The sequence below is a fragment of the Tachypleus tridentatus genome, chromosome 8, assembly GCF_004210375.1.
Source record: "Tachypleus tridentatus isolate NWPU-2018 chromosome 8, ASM421037v1, whole genome shotgun sequence".
NCBI classification, from domain to species: domain Eukaryota; kingdom Metazoa; phylum Arthropoda; class Merostomata; order Xiphosura; family Limulidae; genus Tachypleus; species Tachypleus tridentatus.
In genome coordinates, this window is record NC_134832.1 from 86026667 (window position 1) to 86047349 (window position 20683).

At 32.3% G+C, this 20683-nt stretch overlaps 1 long non-coding RNA gene across 2 annotated transcripts in view; it reads right to left on the reverse strand.

The window, feature by feature from the left end:
• Positions 1–697: 697 nt before the first annotated feature.
• Positions 698–20683, reverse strand: part of LOC143222844 (uncharacterized) — a 55301-nt gene continuing 35315 nt past the window's right edge. For both annotated transcript variants that reach the window (XR_013012534.1, XR_013012533.1), the window contains exons 2-4: positions 5851–5945; positions 4777–4886; positions 698–1102 (exon numbers count right to left, since the gene is read on the reverse strand). This is a non-coding gene — a long non-coding RNA (uncharacterized LOC143222844). The remainder of the gene's footprint in view (positions 1103–4776; positions 4887–5850; positions 5946–20683) is intronic.

A 20683-nucleotide genomic window follows, 5' to 3' on the forward strand; every position in this document is an offset into this window, starting at 1 on the left:
TTTTGCATAGATATTCGCCGGACCTTTAATAATATATTATTTTTTATATATTGAATTGTTTCCAAGGCCTCATGAATATTATTAATTATAATTAATACCTTCTGGTTAAGCCAGTATTACAGATTTTTCCTCCCACAATATTGTATGTTGTATTTCATGTTCATGTTTAGCTATGGCTGGATTTTATTTATTTTTTCTTACCTATCCTTTATGATCCGTTAAATTACGTTTAGTCTGTCCAGTATTAGTATTTCCACATTCACATTCAATTGTATAGATTCCGATTTTTTCCTTACACGTAATTTTGAACCAAGATGAAAGCAAGTCGGTAGCACTTTCTGCCTAAAGCAGTTGCTCTACCGAGATTTACTATCACTCTTATACTACACCCATAGGTCAATATACTCTCCCAGTTTCGATACGCTAACCATTAGATCACATTCAGGTCTCAAAATCAAAGATGGGAATTATTCTGCTTAGTAATTTCCAGAGATTAAATATACACATTTTATATGAACGAGTATGACAGTACAATCTTTTTTGTTCGTTATAAGGTTATTCAATTTCAGTTGGCACAACAAAAACAAATTTTTTGCGTATTATGTCAATCATTTTTTATTAAATGCACCCTATTTTTATTATAGCAAGAGGCATGTCTTTCACATAAACCACTCTTTATCCTGAATTGAATTACAGCTTTATTACAAAACATAAAAAATGAGAGATACAATATTTCACTGATTTAGTGATAGATATAAAATGGACATTACTAATGAACACAACAAAGTGAAAATGTTACATACAGAAGCGGTTGAAAACAACCTCGTCCTACAGCAAGTCGGCTGTTAAGTGTAATGAATATATTTGTGAACCATTAAATAGAAGGATTCCTGCTGTTTGGAATAAACGATAATTAATGTTCGTTTATCGCTATAGAAGTAATTCATATAGAACATCCTGCTGTACTCCTATACACTTTATCATAGAACATCTTGATGCACTTCTAAAAATTTCCAATGGAATTTTTTGTTTGTAGAGAAAATCCCATTACCAGCTTAGCTCGATGTTATAGTTGCATCTGTAGTTCACGCTGAGTGTTAGACTAGAAGAAAGAGATACCAAATCTTAGGTAAAGTAGTTGAATAAGTTACTTTTGTCTCTTACTACCTCTCTTTTTATTACCTTTTAATGTTCAGATACATAAAAATCATGTAAATATTTCATATTAAACACAATAAAAAACACAAAACTCACTGTTTGGAAAAATATATCGCCCTTACCCATAATAACGAAAATAATTTTATGTTCTAGTATTTTAGTTCTTATTCAGTCCTGTAGGAGCCGTCGAAACTGCAGAACATTAAATTCAATTCAGACAGTCTAACTGTTGTATGACTAAAAACAAAGAATGTTCAATCACAATTGATATAAATCCTATTATTGAAACACATATGCATTTCTGTTCATTATATAAGTTAAATGTATAGGAAGTGTCTAGATAAAGCACTTACAGCAAGGTAGAGCAATAGAACATGCATCATTGTCATGATTAGCTGCTTATAACACCACTTAACTTAATTACTAATTAGTATAGGCTATTAATCGAGGCAAAGATCCCAAGATAAAGCTTCAAGTTATAATCCAGCAAACCGAACTTATTTTCTAATTATTTGTTGATTCACCTTCCATCCTTACCCAGTAATATATAGTAACTTATTTTCTAATTATTTGTTGATTCACCTTCCTTCCTTACCCAGTAATATATAGTAACTTATTTTCTAGTTATTTGTTGATTCACCTTCCATCCTTACCCAGTAATATATAGTAACTTATTTTCTAGTTATTTGTTGATTCACCTTCCATCCTTACCCAGTAATATATAGTAACTTATTTTCTAGTTATTTGTTGATTCACCTTCCATCCTTACCCAGTAATATATAGTAACTTATTTTCTAGTTATTTGTTGATTCATTTTCCATCCTTACCCAGTAATATATAGTAACTTATTTTCTAGTTATTTGTTGATTCACCTTCCTTCCTTACCCAGTAATATATAGTAACTTATTTTCTAGTTATTTGTTGATTCACCTTCCATCCTTACCCAGTAATATATAGTAACTTATTTTCTAGTTATTTGTTGATTCACCTTCCATCCTTACCCAGTAATATATAGTAACTTATTTTCTAGTTATTTGTTGATTCACCTTCCATCCTTACCCAGTAATATATAGTAACTTATTTTCTAGTTATTTGTTGATTCACCTTCCATCCTTACCCAGTAATATATAGTAACTTATTTTCTAGTTATTTGTTGATTCACCTTCCATCCTTACCCAGTAATATATAGTAACTTATTTTCTAGTTATTTGTTGATTCACTTTCCATCCTTACCCAGTAATATATAGTAACTTATTTTCTAGTTATTTGTTGATTCACCTTCCATCCCTACCCAGCAATATATAGTAACTTATTTTCTAGTTATTTGTTGATGTAATAATCATTCTTAATCAACAATAGAGAAAATAGCTTATTTTCTACTTATTTATTGACGTAAAAAATAATTTGTTTTTTAGTTATTTGTTGATGTAAACACCCCTATTCAACAACAGAAAGAAATAACTTATTTTCGAGTTTATTGCTGACGTAATCATCTTTATCCACCAATAAAGATAATCATGATCGCAACATTCAACAAATACGTAAATAAAATGTGAAGCAAAATTTCTCAGTTCCAATTTTGGCCAACGACCTTCATCAACCAACTTTTATAATGTCGTTATATTTGAGAAAGACAGAACAAAATAATTTCATTTGTAAACAAAAGAAACCGCAAAAGTTATGCTCAATGTAAAATCAAGAGTGATTAGTATATTTGCAATAAGTGATCAACATCAATCACTCATATATAAGTAGTAAAGAAGGAATAGTCTTTAAACTTCTACTACGAATAAGTATGCGGATAAAATCTATCAACATTTTATATTACTTGTTACGTATTACAGTTTACCTCAGACGAGACTCCAATTTATTATTTTACGTATCACGATTCGAAATAACCTGAAACTGGACTAAATTTTTAATTTTAATTTAGAAGTTAATTAAGTGTAGAGATATGTAAAATTTATGATGTTTGCCCACCAAACTGATATACAAAGTTTTCTTTCATAATACAAACATATTTTAATATACAAACAATAATATAATTTATAATATTTTACATACAAAAGTTTTATGAACTTAAAAACATTATTGAGTCTTCTATTCGATCCGGAACTTCCTTGATATCTTATCGAGGGTTCACGACGAGCTAATTAATTCTGAGTTAATATAGGCACAGTTCACTTAACGAGGAGCTAGCTAGCTCTTCACTGATAACACGTGATTTTTTTAGCAGCTGAACTTATATAATGTCTTCGATAAAATACTAACATCTATTGTTAATCCACTGTACTTAAGCAGTCTGTAATGTTCGAAACCTATAAACGTTCTTGGTCAAATGTCAGTAGTTTCCCGATTAATAAATGTTAATCACAGTTACAGCTTCCGAGGTTTATAGTACACTAACTGTAGCAAACCAACAATATATACTGTCTCCTAATGAGTCGGTTTATAAATGTTAGAAGAGGCTCTCAAAAGTTCCATTGGCAACAACACTGGCAATCACTAGTATTTACATATACACATAGCACTTTGTTGATTCTTACACTCAAGGATCTTCTACAATTTTACTACATAGTCAGAAATATCGCAATAGAGATTTAACAGTATAAGTTACATGCATTTATAAATATATATTTAATTGAAACAAACATCGATATTAAAATAAGTATATAATAGTAAATCCGTGACATACTGAACAACCAAACGATATCAAAAGAAGTTCTAGTGAGGAAAAATAAATGAATAAACCAACATGGCCCAGCATGGCGAGATGTTTAAGCTACTGAACTAGTAGTCCGAGGGTTAGGAGTTCGAATCCCCGTCACACCAAACATGCTCGCCCTTTATGCCGTGGGGGTGATACAATATAACGGTCAATCCCACTATTCGTTGGTAAAAGAGTAGTAGCTCAAGAGTTGGCGGTGGGTGGTGATTACTAATTGCCTTCCTTCTGGTCTTACACTACTAAATTAGGGACGGCCAGCACAGATAGCCCTCACGTAGCTTTGCGCGAAATTCAAAACAAACAAAAACTTCTATTATGTAATTTATCAGTTGAGGATAAAACCAATAAAACAAAAAAGTTTGTTCCAGACTGTTTTACTTTCTATTACTGTAAAAGTTCAATATAGGTAGATTTATTTGCTAGTAAGTTATTTATACGTCACTTTTTTCCCACTGCTTGAATCGATGAGCAGGTATATTTTGGATACAGCTCAAAATGTTTTATTTGTTTCAGTTATTCGAGTAAAACTACACAAAACCTATTTGTTTTATTTTTCCCAAGTTTGACTTGATAGACTAGAGGGAATACAGCTAATCAACAGTACCAATCAACAAACGTTCAAGAAACGTTGACTGGAAAGTAGGTTTTAACAGGTCACTGTTATTACTCATAAATGTTCCTAATGTGCACTGGGCCAATTTGCACGCAATGGGAAACGAACCATGGACCCCTAGATTTACAGTCCGACACACAGGCCAGGCCTAGTTCATATATTGCTAAGAACATAATGAAGAGCTTGGAAATGTAATAATTATTTATTGTTTTTAAAATATTATCAGTTTTTGCATATTAATATGAATTATTGTTGAATAAATTTTATTGACACTTACAAGCCCACTTAGTCCCATCTGAGACAGCGTTAAGTCTTCGGATTCACAATACTAAAATCAGGGGTTCGATTTCCCTCGATGGACACAGGAGATAGCCTGATGTGGCTTTGCTATAAAAAATACACACACACGACCCTAATTACTTCTGCTTGTAACATGAAATTTCAAAATGTCATATTTAATATTTAATTACGGTTTAGAACATAACATGAAATTTCAAAATGGCATATTTAAAATTTAAGTACGGTTTAGAACATAACGATTAACAAAAATCAAATTTACTTCTACTATTATATGTATATATATATATATATATATATATATTAAAAAGTAATCAAAATACGTACGTTTAATTTATTGCGCCAAAACCTGAACAGTAAACTAAAACATCCATAATTAATATTTTTCAAATGTCAGTATTAAAAAATGATTAATGAATCTATTTTGCTTACTTTCAAAACCATTATCCCTCCAGTGGCACAACGATACGTATCTTTGCGGTCTTACAACGCTAAAAACCAGGTTTGGATAGTCGTGGCGGGCAGAACACGCATAACCCATTGTGCAGCTATGTGCTTAATTATAACCAACCATTTCAAAACCTTATAACCGTATATGTTTATGGACATAGGTTTCTCTAGTTGGAAATTTATAAACTATACATTTTTATGTATTTAATGTTTACATTTATGGTTTTAAAGATAGTTATAATATAACTTTTGCTTCCGCCTACAGTTGTGTTATTTACAGACAAACCGACTTCTCTACAAGTATTGCAGGGTTCTCTAGTAACAGCAAATTCGTCAAGATACGACTATTTCTTAAACAATGCTAAATTAATACTGGCTGAGTTTATGTCCATGGAGTATAAACAGAAAAACCAACTGGATGCAGTTTGTCACTCATAATGACAGTAATATGTATTAATGTAAATACAAAATTAGACAGTGAACGACACGGACAAGAATCTTTATTTAAACAAAAAATTAGACCAAACTACAATGCGTGTACTTACGAACAGGAGTGTAACTCTATGGTTCTAAAATGAACAACAAACTTCAAGAAAGAACTTACATGAAACCAACATAAAAGTAACGGGGATTTCTTTGTGTCCTAGTGGCGTCATCACGTGACTGGTCAATTTTCCTGGTAAGGAGGTAAAAGTCAACCTGATAAAGAGACGACGTGGACAGATTAAAAAAAAACATTAAATTTTTTTTCTGGGCCTCGTGTAGTTAAGTTTTATGTGTTACAGCGGCACATATTTAAATCTGAATAATAAATTCTATATTAGTACTGTAAACAGAAATAAATCTGAGGTATGTTCCTGCACCACATAATTTCAACATTTTTTTTACATATGTCCTGTATAAAAAGCTCAAGTACTGTAGAGTAAACAACGTTGACAAATACTTTTCTATATCTTTCTATTTACGAGACAAAACATGGCCTATTGGTTATTCAGGTAAACAGCGAAGGATTAAAAGGTCCAAGGTTCGAGCCACAGTATGCTGCTGGATGCATTCTCTCATTTTCAGCTTTAAGGATATTCTAACAGTGAAATTCAGTTCCTCTGTTCTCATCGGCATGGTTATTGTTGACCAATGGTTAGTATTTCTAAGTTAGGAATGGTTTCTTCGGACCTTGCTATGTAGCCTATATGTTGCATGCAGTGCTGTTTAAGGAAAAGAAAAAAAGTTTTCATTTATCAAAAAAAATATCTGTTTTATGTGATTTAGTTCTATTTTGCTTGTTTGTAGGATTAAAACACTTATCTTTTAATACTTTTGCTGTCTTATTTAGAATGTAAAAGCGTTAATTTCAACGTGTTTACTGCCTTTCAGTAACTTCTCAAATGGCCCGGCATGGCCAAGCGTGTTAAGGCGTGCGACTCGTAATCTGAGGGTCGCGGGTTTGCATCCCCTTCGCGCCAAACATGGTCGCCCTTTCAGCCGTGGGGACGTTATAATGTGACGGTTAATCCCACTATTCGTTGGTAAAAGAGTAGCCCAAGAGTTGGCGGTGGGTGGTGATGACTAGCTGCCTTCTCTCTAGTCTTACACTGCTAAATTAGGGACGGCTAGCACAGATAGCCCTCAAGTAGCTTTGTGCGAAATTCCAAAACAAACAACACACACGCACAAACTTCTCAAATATTTTTTGCATTTAAGATTACATACAGAAAATAAAACAGAACAATTAGGATAAATATATTTCTTTTCAATGGTTGTTGTTTTGGTTATTGTTCGCATTTGTTTTGTTTTTTTACATGCTTAACATGTATTTTTCATAAGGACTATCTCAGTATTACATTCGCTGAGGACCACAGATAATACTGATTACCTATGATTAGTCCTGCTAAACTTTCAATTCATTAACTTTATCGTGTAGTGAAGTCCATGCTACAATGGTACCAATTGACACATTAAGTAACAAGAATGTTATCAAGAAAACTGAGTCGCCAGACATTGTATTTGTATGTATGTGTCACGGAAGCAAAATGTGCACAAGTTATATATGCTTTCTTGGTAATTCTTACTCATTGTTGTTCATAAGCGTCGCATATTGTGCCATTAGTTATTTTGTTTCTGCAATAAATAATAGTTGTCACAATTGTGCTAAAGTAAAAAAAAAAAAGAAGGTTTAGTCAGGATTAATGTTTGCTACATGCATGTATGCATGGTCTACAGTACATCTATAATTGTTACAACTCTCTGTACCGGAGTGAAAAGCAAAAAACAGTCACGAGAAAGGCTTATTACATTTTTGCACACTTGGCCTAGTCTACTAAAATTGGTTGCTCAGACATCACACGTGTCTTTTGCAGGGATGTGGCTTCTAACACACTTCACTTTTACGTTATCAGCGTTCAGTGTGGTTAGACCAAGAGTTCCATTTAACAATACAAACAGCATTAAATCATCTTTATAACATTATAATGTGAATTACAATATTAACAATACAAACAGCATTAAATCATCATTATAACATTATAATGTGAATTACAATATTAACAATACAAACAGCATTAAATCATCATTATAACATTATAATGTGAATTACAATATTAACAATACAAACAGCATTAAATCATCATTATAACATTATAATGTGAATTACAATATTAACAATACAAACAGCATTAAATCATCATTATAACATTATAATGTGAATTACAATATTAACAATACAAACAGCATTAAATCATCATTATAACATTACTATGTCGATTACTTGATTGAGGTCACGTGGTGACTGGGATGACATTTTATTTAACAGTTTAAGTAGGAATAAATCTTAAACAAAGCAATAGTCAAAATTACTAGAAAATTACAAAACAAATATAATTGTTCAAGGAGGATATTAGTACCACTAATGTTTATATTGTTCAATATCGATAGGGTCTACATATTGTATAGAATACTTTTATATTTTGATCTGTTATGATACTCACTGTAAAGAGCTGAGCAGAACACACTGAGTGAAATCACCTGACTCACTTCCTGTGTAATACACGGCTAGAGTTAGCAAGAAATAACTGTTTTTAAATATGATAGTGTTGATAATTTTGTTTCACGTTTTTATTGTGTCATTTCTTTGTTATTAGGGATCATAGAACATCATACTCATGAACCCACAATTAATTTGGTTTATAAATAATTTAGATAAATGTGTTTCAAAAGTTGATAGAATATGAAAACCACAGGTAATTTTGAGACTAAAAGATGCAAAGTCTTTGGTTTTAAGTAAAAAACTACTCAATAGACTGTTTGCGTTATGCCATTGTGAGTATCGAAACCTGTTTTTAGCACTCCAGCTTACTGCTGACATACTGTGAACAATACAAACAGAACTTCTATTGGTTGATTAACTCATCACTCAGTGTAAAACTACGTTTCATGATCGTCTACTTAATTTTATGCACGAGACACATGATTATCCTTTTAAAGATACATGTGTCACGTCAGATCGTCTGTGCAACTTTATACGATGCTTCAGGGCTTCGTCAGGTGGCTAGAGCGCTTAACTCGTAACACGAAGGTCGCGGGTTCGAATCCCTCTTCCACTAAACTTGGTTGCCATTAAAGTCTTGTGGTCGATAAAATGTTACAATCAATCCCACTATTCGTTTGTTAAAGGGTGGCACAAGAGTTAGCGGTGGGTGGAGATGACTAGCTGTCTTCCCTCTAGTCTTTCATTGCTGAATTAAGGACAGCTTTGCAAATAACCCTCGTACAGCTTTACGAAATTTTCAGAACCAAGCCAGCTTCACAAGTCTTTCTACACAGAGAAATGTGAAGAATGTTTCATGAACCAGGACTGGCTAGCTCTTATATAATATTCACTAAAGTTTCCAGTTGATTCAAGATTGCAGAATGATTTTACATTCAAATAACTTGCACATTTAAAAGTCAAGCTTTTTGGCCTTTCATATAAATGCAACAGTTCGAATAATCAATGCAAGTCAAAAAAGCTTGAATAAAAGATTTATCGTATTAAATATCTACCTATACTTCACTATAACTGTTTTAATATTAGCCCTTCTTTTTCTTCATCTATCAATGAATCAATATCGATTAATCTATATCTTTACCCCTATTTTTTTTTCTGTTTAGTAGAATATCTAAGTGATATGTTTTGCAAAACAAACTGTGTTTTCTACCAGAAAAATGTCTATGTTAATACAGTAAGTGTATCAAAGGGAAGTGAGAAAATGTTTTCGCCCTTACACGCCATTGCACCATTAAACATTTTTCTTAGAACTTGGAGTCTGTATTCAATAACCAAGTTTTTTTGCAATAAAACGTTTATATAGTTCTGAAGGAAGACAAGTTGATTTTCTTAAATAAAAAAAACTGAAACTTTCATACTCAAATCGTCGTATTTAGAATTGAGCCTCTCCACCCGATAATAAAAGATCATCTGTCTTAACTAATAGTTTGCTTCTTTGTTTTGGTTTTGAATTTCGCGCAAAGCTACACAAGGGCTATCTGCGATGGCCGTCTCTAATTTAACAGTGGGAAGGCTTAAGACTAGAAGACTAGACTAGACTAGTGGGAAGACTAGAGGGAAGGCAGCTAGTTATTACCACCCACCGCCAACCGTTGGGCTACTCTTTTACCAACGAATAGTGGGATTGACCGTAACATTATGACGCACCCACGGCTGAAATGGCGATCATGCTTGGTGTGACAGAGATTTGAACCCGCGACCCTCGGATTACGAGTCGAGTGCCTTAACCACCTGGCCATGCCATGCCAAAAGTAACAGTAAACCATTCTCAATAATATTATTAAGAACAAGGGAATTATGGGAGTAAACGTTTACCCTGAATTATTAAATTGTAAAATTATAGACCTCACTACAAACAATTTAGTATTGTGGTGGTTAGGCTGTAAATCGGGAAGTCCGAGGTTTGAGCCGTATTGTGTTGTTGGATCTCTTTCAGTTGTGAATAATTATAAGAATGACGTCAATTAACTGATCTGTTAATTGTAGCTATTATGTAGTTTGTTTGTTTGTTGATTTTTTTACAGAAAAACTATTCTAGGCCTAATCGTCCCTAATCTTGAAGTCTATATTGGAAGGAATACATCCAGTCAACACCAACTATTGCCGACTCGTTTGGTACTCTTTATCAAAGAATAATAGTACTGACCTTCACAAATAACGTTCCTACGGCTGAAAGAACGAGTATTTACAGGTTTTGATCCAGCGAATCACAGATTCGAAACTCACTACTGGTTCGATCTATCAGTTCAACATTAGTAACGGCTCTATACAGATAGCTTTGCGAACAATTTGGCTTGTCAAACAAGAAACTATTGGAAAACGTCATCATGTACTTATATGTACACTGCTGCATTGTTACAAATGGAGATTTTTAGGTATTTGTAACTTGAACTATTATTGTTTTTAACATAAAGCTTGGCTTATAGTCACTAATATTACACTTCTCATAAATTATATAAAATAAGTTGCAGTTATACAAATACTGTGACAATATTGTTTATTATTCATAGGTTATAGAATATATTTTGTAAGAATAAATTTCTAAACGTTTGGCTTTATTTATCAGTTTTTTTAGCTAAAATTGAAGTGATTTTGTAATTATTTTGAGAAAATTTACAGCTTTGTATTATTTGTTTGCTCTGTAACATCACAGAAACCTATGCATAGAAGTAATTATTTCTGAGCTTATAAAGCGTAAGGAAGGTAGTTATTCAACAGCACTCACCGCCAACTCTTGGTTTATACTTATATCAGACCGTTGTTTCTACAACGTACCCACAGCCCCAAAGTGCAAAGCACGTTTTTAAAGTCATAGATCACAAACCACGAGCTATTGGATTTATTGTCTGAACATAAGTCTCGCCCGGCTGTAAAGCTTTGTAACATAATAAAATGATATTTTGTATTTTAACTACTACCCCTGCATCCGAAATAATAAATAAACTGGTACGGTAGAAATCCTTATGGAATGTATTAGCAAAGCTTAACCTAGATTGGCATTTCTTTTCCATCAAAATTCAAGATGACAATAATTCCAAACGAACTTAATTGCGCTTCATAAGAAATCAGAGGTTTCGTACTAGCCTTTAAACTCCTTCCTCCTGAGTTGTCCAACAATTTGTATTGTAAGAGACTGCTGCGAAAGATGACAAAGTCAATCTGAGGTCATAACCATACATCCTGACTAACGTTCAACACTCCTCCCTTAGTACGTGTAAGTTAACTGGAAAGACCACATTTAAAATGATTAAAGTCCACTGGAACTGTATGCGGAACTTAACAGGTGTGTAATGAAATACATTTTATGTGATTCTGGTTTGTTCGCCCATCTTTATCATGTAAAGAGATGATCATTCAAGGTGTGTGACTGAAATCTTTGTGGGCTTTTTTCGAGCTTAAAATCTTTATTTACTACTTTGTTGATGGAACTAAGAAATATGCTCAGTTTCAGCTCGTTAGTTTTACTAAGCTTTCTATGTGATATGGGAGCGTGGTGCAGTCTTAGGCGTTCTCTATGAGAGACTTTTGTGTTAGTATCAAATATTGTGTTCTCTGACTATATTATGTAAAATATCTTTGTTTCCAGTACATTTGGTTTATTTTAATATATCCCTCCAACCAAAATTCTATCCAAAACCGCACGACACTTGTTTATTAAGCACAAAACTACACAAAGGGTTATCTGTGCTCTGTCCACCAAGAGTATCGAGACCCGTTTACTAGCGCTGTAAGTCCACAGTCATACCGCTGACCACTAGGAGGTCCGCATTACACTCGTAAATATTCTGAATTTCTCCATCAACTAAATATATAGATGAAAAATATTTCACACTTGCCACCATGGTTAGTGGCTGAAGTTCCTGGATCCCACTAGGGACTCTAAATGTTTTGTTTATGTACCTTCTGTTTCGTCTTAATCAATGCAATTAAATCATCTGCATTATTTATTTAACTTAACGAGTAAGAGATAATACGAACATAAAACCTTTGTAAAACTTTAAAACATTTATACTAAACGCGTCGTTATTGAAACTGTTGTTTTACTTTATGATCAATTAAATCAGATTATTCACCATTGTTCCACATGAAAAGTCATTGAGTACCTATAGTGCAATAAGCTTTAAACTAATTTTGATCAACAAACCGCATTGTTACGAATATTCATGTAATTTTGTTAAGCATCATCACTGTGAGAGTGAGAAGAAAGTAATTATGGGATATTAGTAACAGCCATAAAAGGTTGATGCTATTCTAGAACTCCCGAAACTCTTTTTAAAAGGCACTCGACTCGTAATCGAGAGTCGTGGGTTCGAATCCTCGTCACACCAAACATGCTCACCCTTTCAGCCGTGGGGGCTTTATAACGTCACGGTCAATCCCACTATTCGTTAGTAAAAGAGTAGTCCAACAGTTGACGGTAAGTGGTGATGACTAGCTGACTTACCTCTAGTCTTACACTGCTAAAGTAAGCACAGCTAGTGCTATGTGTTCGTTTAGCTTTGCGTGAAAATTGAAAACAAACAAACCAAACCTCTTTTATAAATCAAATGGGCTTGTGGAGCTTCATCATCATATGGCGTTGCAAACCCTAGTGCCAGTGACACGTAACTCTTTCGATAAAATACAGTAGGGTTAACTCTCTGTACGAGGCACAAGAATTTCAGTTAATGCATTTGTAAAAATGATATTTATTAGATGTCTTAGACTTTTGTTATGGAACATACCTTTCAGAATTTAAAATCAAAGCACTTTGAAACCCAAATTAATTATTTTTTGATAAACGATTGTTTATATTAAGCTGTATAAAGCTCAAAACAAACAACGACATTTTCACACAAAAAAAAACACGTAGCTGATTTGTTTCTTTTGTTCATCCGTAGTTTTTATACAAGGAAGTTTCTGTTAAACGAACACTTCTTTGAGTAGAACCTGTATTTTAATAAAATTTTCTCTAATCGATTTTTATTTTCAGTTTTTTCTGCAATTTACCATTCGCTTAAAAAATAAAAGCATGAGAATCACAAAGAAACTTTCACTTAATAATCACTGGAATAAATCAATTTTTAAGGTTCTATAGTCCTTTCACAGCTGCGTAGATTTGGTTTGTTGCAAAATCTCTTAGCTGGAGGCTGTTATTGATCACCCAGAGATTTTTCAAACAGAAATTATTTTTCTGGGCTGGTTCAAACTATTGATGTTGCCTGTTGCGTTAGAAGCACATTAATCATTGGCATAAGATTGTTTTTACATTGCATGTATACTGTTTTCAGTGAGATATGGGATACAGCATACTCGAGCTGCAGTGGGTATTGTGATCAGCCGTTGCAGTTCAACAGCCTTCTACACTTTCACACAGAGAAATTAGCCAATAGAAAATTCATCGGATAAATTCACATAATTTATTTGAATTATATATACTAATTTAAACTAGCTAAAAAATATTAAGTCTAACAGAAATGAAATAGAAAGTACAATTAGGAATGTTCAGTAACTTGTATTCTTTAAGATAACTTTGGGTCATAAAATTATAAAAATGTGGCAAATATCGAAAACCTTAAATCATAGACAATGTGGAAAAAATTAGAAACAATAACGGATTATATCGAGTTTTCTGTTTGTTTATGATTTACCACAACAGAGTTTACTTATTTTTAGTATAAATCATATATATATATACATATACATAATGTTATTTGATAATTTAATACAGAGTCAAAATATTAAGCTTTTTGCGTTTTCAAGCAGCATCTATCTACTATACATGCACCTTGATAAGATCTTAAATTCTTTAGACAAACGAACGAATGTTAGGAGGAAATTTTATAAATATGTTAATTGGAAAAATATTTTCTTTTCCGACGTTGACAAAGAGCACAAAGAATAACCTGTAAAGAAAGCGTGAAAAACTAGCTAATTAACAGCCGTCTCGTTGGTCGTGATGCATTACCCAAAGAAGATATTGGAAACAGAAAGTGTAAACTAGAAATATGCAGTTCACACTCCAGGGTAAGGCTGAGCACGAAAAAGAAACTCCGGAATATGCTACAACACTTTCTTCTATTTCTCTCATTTAACATGATTTGTCACGCGGTAGGTGGGCGCTTCTCTCTCCTAACTCTCCTTAAGTTCTATACTTCATAGAATCAAAAGTTTCTTTTTTTTTTTAATCGAAAGGCGGTAATCACTAGAGCAACCTACAGCGGGACATTCTAACCTCTATAGCTGGTCACACAGTAACGTCATCCCACCCGCAGTTTAGCAACAAGTAGATACCATCGATATTAGATGTCCTTCTAATCATCTCAGAAGACAGTCACTCCTTTCTATGCTGTTAGAGCTAACTATTTCCTCAACTGTAAGCGTAGTGGTAATCTTATTAAAATACCCAGTTCAAACGATGTATATAGTTTCTCTTTACCGCATTAGGTAACACTATAATTAGGCGGTTTTGTTTTTTGGGATAAACAGAACAATAATAGCCACATTAATAATGTTTCTATTGCTAACACGATGCAAAAGTTTACTTAAAACAACAAAGTTTTCTTTGGAACATAATTTTGTAAGCTAATTATTTACACACAGTAAAATTTGGTAGTAAATAATTAATTATTAAACAGAATTCAGGTAAGAATCGTACTCGGTCCTTATAAGCAAACTGAATCCTGAATGGCCAATTCTTGAAGTGATATCCTTATTAGTGGAGAGTAATTGATCTCACTTTGTCATTAAAAAAAAAAATCACAGATATTTATGTCTCCTGGCTGTGATACGTCGTCCTTTTAAAGTTGATGTAATATCGTGAATAGTTAATTGTGCTCCATCTGGAATGTGTATGTATTTTTTCTCATAGCAAAGACATAGCGAGCTATCTACTATGTCCACCAAGGAGAATCGAACCACTGATTTTAGCGTTGTAAATCCGAAGACTTACTGCTGGACTCCACCTAGAATGAGTGCTAACCTGGACGAGCAAATTATTCTGTGACAAGAAAGTACAAAGGCATTTAAGAGCATATTCTCATCAGAAATGCTTAGTCAGATTTTCATGTTTTTACTGTTTTGATATTTTACGTTTCGAAAGGAGCATTTTTGTTATACTTTTTAATAAGGGCGTCAGAAGAAACACACTAACTCTTTCTTTCATCATCAGTAACCATGTAGCGGTATGGGAAATAAGTTAAATATATTTAAAATTGAGCAAATATTTATAAATTGTATAATAATGTTTCCTTTAGTAAATTTTATCGTGGGGACATATTACGTTATGCTTTGTCTTTCTAAAGAGGTTGTTTTTTTTACTTTTATCAAAACAAAATATAAGAGGAAATTAGTATGTCATGATGTAAAACTCTTATTACGGAAATCGTGACATCTTATCATGCTATATCTTCTTTAGACAGTAGGTAAAGAATAAATACAGAATAGTATGGTTAAAAATATACATTTAGTTTAAAACTTTTTTTCATGGCTTTTGGTGAGTCATATTAAAGACAAACGTGGAGCTACTAACTGGGAGGTCGGTTTAACCATCAAATTTTCTATAGAGCGTAAACAGGCCAATATGCATCAATTATTTCGTGACACTTTTATCAACGTCTTCTGCATCATTGTTTCAATGATAACTGATAACGAAATTTGTTTTGACAGTAAAGTTTGTCATTAAATACCCTAACCTCAAGAAGCTTTTTTCTTTCTTATTGTCTTCCTAAAACGTGATTTTTATCGTTGTTGATTTCTTGTTTTTACTTGTGTTTTATAGATGTATTGTGACTATTATTTATTTTACTGAAACAGCTTTGGTGTTTGATTTATCTGACGTTATGTTAAGGTAAATATTTTTCAAGGAGGCCCATCAAAATATTTTTGTGTTATTAAAGTTTATAAACACATTAATTGTTTTTCTATCGTACAAAATAGCAAAGTTCTCATTTTTTTCTTAAAATGCGTATGTGATGTCGTATGTTTAATGAAGCTATGTTTAATCATGGCATGTTGTGTTTAATATACTATAGAAGTATTATTAAAAGATTTAGGATTATCATGTCTGCTGACACACGAGGAAACCAAATCACAAAGTTTTCCTATGTGATTTTTCTTTTTGCCCAGAGCAAATGATGACATTTAAAGTTATTATATGAACAAAAGTATTCAAGAACACTGTGATTTTTCGTATGTTTAACAGCGGGAATGAATGAAAGAAGGCTTTTCACAACATCGAGAAAATAGGATATATTTGTTGGTTTGTTTCTGAATATTGCATAAACCTACACGAGGGCTATCTGTCTTCCTAACTTAGAAGTGTCAGACTAGAGGAAAGGCAACTATTCATCACGACCCGCCGTCAACAATTGGGCTACTCTTTTATCAACGAATATTGGGACTGGTTGCCTCATTATTACGCCCCACGATTGATAGGGTGAGCATATTTGGTGTGACGGGGATTTGAACCTGCGATCCTCAGATTGTAAGTCAAGCGCCCTGATCAGCTGGCCATGCAGGGTCCCCTAGGATATAAACAGCTAACTTTTTTTCGGAGGAAATTGCATGTTTACTATTATAATCAAAATAAAATTATTCTTTAGACCTCATACGTAATTTAATGTTTCATTTTATTTTTAATCACATTCTATAATTACATTTGAAAAATCTTATCTGCTGTAGCGGTGTCATTCACTGATAAGATAAAGATTATTGTTAAGTGACCCCCTAAAAAAAAGTCACATGTAATCTAAAGGTACAAAGTAAAACTTAAAGATGGCTAAAATTACATTAATTTGATAAAAGTATGGATAGTTTGATTAAATTAAATTTCTTACTCAAAACGTTTGACTATTGAAGGTGGATTTTTTTTTGGGGGGTTGACTACATCAACTTTTATCTTTATGTTGAAATTTTCAGGCCGTTACAAATTGAATAACGTTACTATTTGACTCTTATCTCAAACTTCTAGAAGCTTCTGGATTATGTGACAATTTGCTGAATCATGTTAAAGTTAGAATTAGATGTTACATGTTGTGTAAAGCTAACAACAGGCATTTTAAAAATAAATATCTCATTTCGCTGAATGTTATTTGAATCTTACACGCTAAGAATGATGTTATTTGAACCTAATACAAGCTAGTTACTGAATAATATTACTATAATGAATATTATTACAAGGTAATACAAGCTAACTGCTGAATAACGTCACTGCATTAAATATTGTTTGTGGCTTATACAAGTTAGTCGCTGAATAATATTACTACATTAAAAGCTATTTGAAGTTAATACACGATAGCTTTTGAATGATGTAACTGCGTTGTATATTGTTTCAGGCTAATACAAACTAGCTTTTGAATAATCGCACTATATGTAATGTAGTTAGAAGGTGATAAAGAAAATTGACAAAAGCTAATGAAAATTATTATTACCTTTGAATTATTATTGCATTTTAATCTTAGCGTAAGAAATAAATGTTAAATAAATGTAATCCGCCTGATGTTACAACATTCTGATGTAAGGTCTTGGATAAGGACAACAGTACAGCGGGTTGTTGATTGAAACTTCTGAAATATACTGATTTTTTAAGTTAATTTAATGTGTTAATTGCTATTCGGAGTAAATAGAAACTACTAAATGTTGTTTTAAACCAATAAAAAACTGTTTACTGTCGGACTTTACTATACGTTTATCTTGTTTTTGTTGTTTTTTTTAATTTCGCACAAAGCTACTCGAGGGCTATCTGTGATACGTTTATTTATTTAATACAAGTTACCAGCCGCTAAGTATTCAAATGCTTGGGATATTCCTCGTCACAAATATTCGTAGAGATACTTGCTATAAAAGTTCACGACTTATAAGTAGTTCGAATCATTTGAACGGCAAAAACTGAAAGACTTCAGTAGAAAACTGAGAAAGCCAAGTTAATCTACATAATATCACGTCGTACAAAGTCAAATTAAACACGAAGTATCATTATATAATATTAAAGTGTAAAATACCTTATTTAATAAAGAAACATATAAATGAATAAAGTGAATTACATACTTTACAAAGGCTAAGAGTTAAATTCATAAAACAAACCACAGGTGAAAAGACATAGTCGACACTATTAAGGGAGAAACTTCTAAGTAAAATAGAGACATACAATATAGGAAAAAACTCTTCACTGTCATAGGAACAGGAGGTTATAGGATAAGAAGCAGCTCTTCACTGTAATAAAAAAAATGAGGTTCAGAATAAGAAGAGGTTATTTCTGTCACAAAAGTAGGATAAAGTTAATTGTAGAATACATAAATAATTCTGGAAATAACACATTATTTTTAATTTATTATGACAAATACGTAAAACAAGAAACCAGAAATTTAGTGTATGTACGTATTGTATCTTATTTCATACTATTTTCTGATAGAATGGGCATCAGCTTGTTTCTTTATACATAAGAGTGTAAAACAATAGTTTTAAGTCATCTTAATTCTCTGTTCCTTTACTCTGTAGCTAACTTCAGTTGTGCACCTGCTACTATCTCTGTTGAATCTTGTTCTAAAGGAAAAGGTACAGATGTATGAACGACTCAACAGGCTTCTTCGTGATGTTCAAAGAACTTTAAAAGATACGCAGACAACACTTACGTCACAGGAATGACATGCATACGCAGAACGAAAAACGTATTAAAAAAAAACAATGTACATTACAACACTAAAAGGTGATAGAAAACTAAACACAAATATATAGACTATTATAATTACAAATCAGTGTAACACGGCACTTTATCTCAGTATAAAATAAACATAAGTCATAGAAAAACTAAACTTAAGATTTGCTGCTCTTAAATAAACAACGCATATTTTAAAACTTATTTTAAACCTAACTTGCTCTAGTCCAGTCGACTATTAATGAAACACAATTAAAACATATAAATCAGTGGTAAAGTGATATAAGAAAGGGAATACGTACATTTATCATTTCATATTTAAATAACATAACATATCATATATTACATTAATACAAGTGATGATAATAGAACTTTTTTCTTTTAATATTCAAAGAGTTAAATTTTACTCATATAAACAAAATATAATAATAGCCTGAATGTACGTGAGAAAAAAAATCCATATATCCAGTTGGGATCGTTTTGATATGAATAGACATTTACAAACATCAGTTACGATTCTTAAAACCTTGATAGTAAACAAAACTAGTTAAACCATATTAGCTGTATTTGATAAGCAATATTCGCCCGATACCAAAATAGTAAGCAACACTATCACCGTATTTTGTTACTAAATCTAAAACTAATACTAAAGTAACACGCTGCTTATTTTTTATGACTTCTACCACATCCAAGTAACCCAGATAAGACGTTACTTACATTGGAGAACCTACATATCATTCTAACATATTGTTCTATATAAATGGTATGCTGACATATAATTTATATCTACGTGATATTTTGGATGTGAGTTATGAAGTTTTTGACAGTATGTTTAGTACCTATATATTCGTTATACACTTATTTTTTTCAACTATTCATAAGTATCATGTATTATAGGTAAACTTAGTGCTGTAGATATATGTTACAATCTTTCCAAGGAAAGATGCCCACACCGTAATATTGTTTAACGATTTAGGCCCAACAAACATAGTACATCAAATAAGGGAACATTTAATGTTTTCCAAGGAAGTTTAAAATCTCTTACAACAGAATCATTAGAATTACAATAGGTTCTAAAATCCAACCTTAACTCAATGCAAAACAGCACTTCATCCACAATTCCAAAGCTATGAATGATTATGGAAAAATCTACAGCTACATTGAGCACACCTCCTTGTGCTATTTGAAAAATAATAAACACTGGTTTGAAACTGATGAAGCCTTAGAAATCTAACGGACACAATACTCCAATTATATCTCAAAATTAATGTATGATGTTTTTATGTAAAGATGACCAAAGAAATTGAAATACAGAATTCTATTTAACCATACACCTGACAAGACTCTTTTCTCAGCTCCAACGAACTATTATACAGTTTGCCTGATTAAACATTGTGTTTGAAGTCAACAGCAGAATGTAGAAAAATATGTTAAGACTGATTTTGTCTTCCTTAGAATAAATTTATTGTAAGCAAGAGAATGTTTAACAACAAGCCTCGTTTCATACCTACTATAAATGAAGACTCAGACTTTCTCAAAGGGTAAAATTTAGCTGTGACCTTCGATATGGTATTCAATGCTAACTTACCATTTCATTCCTCCAACATGAGAGATGATAGAAACCCAAAATTCAACTGGCAATAAAATTGACTTTGTGTTTTCTTTTTCACTCACTTCAAAGAATAGTACAGTCTTCACTCTCGGCAGTATCTAACTAATGCCATACGAATTGTCTTATATAATAGAATGTCCTCAATACCC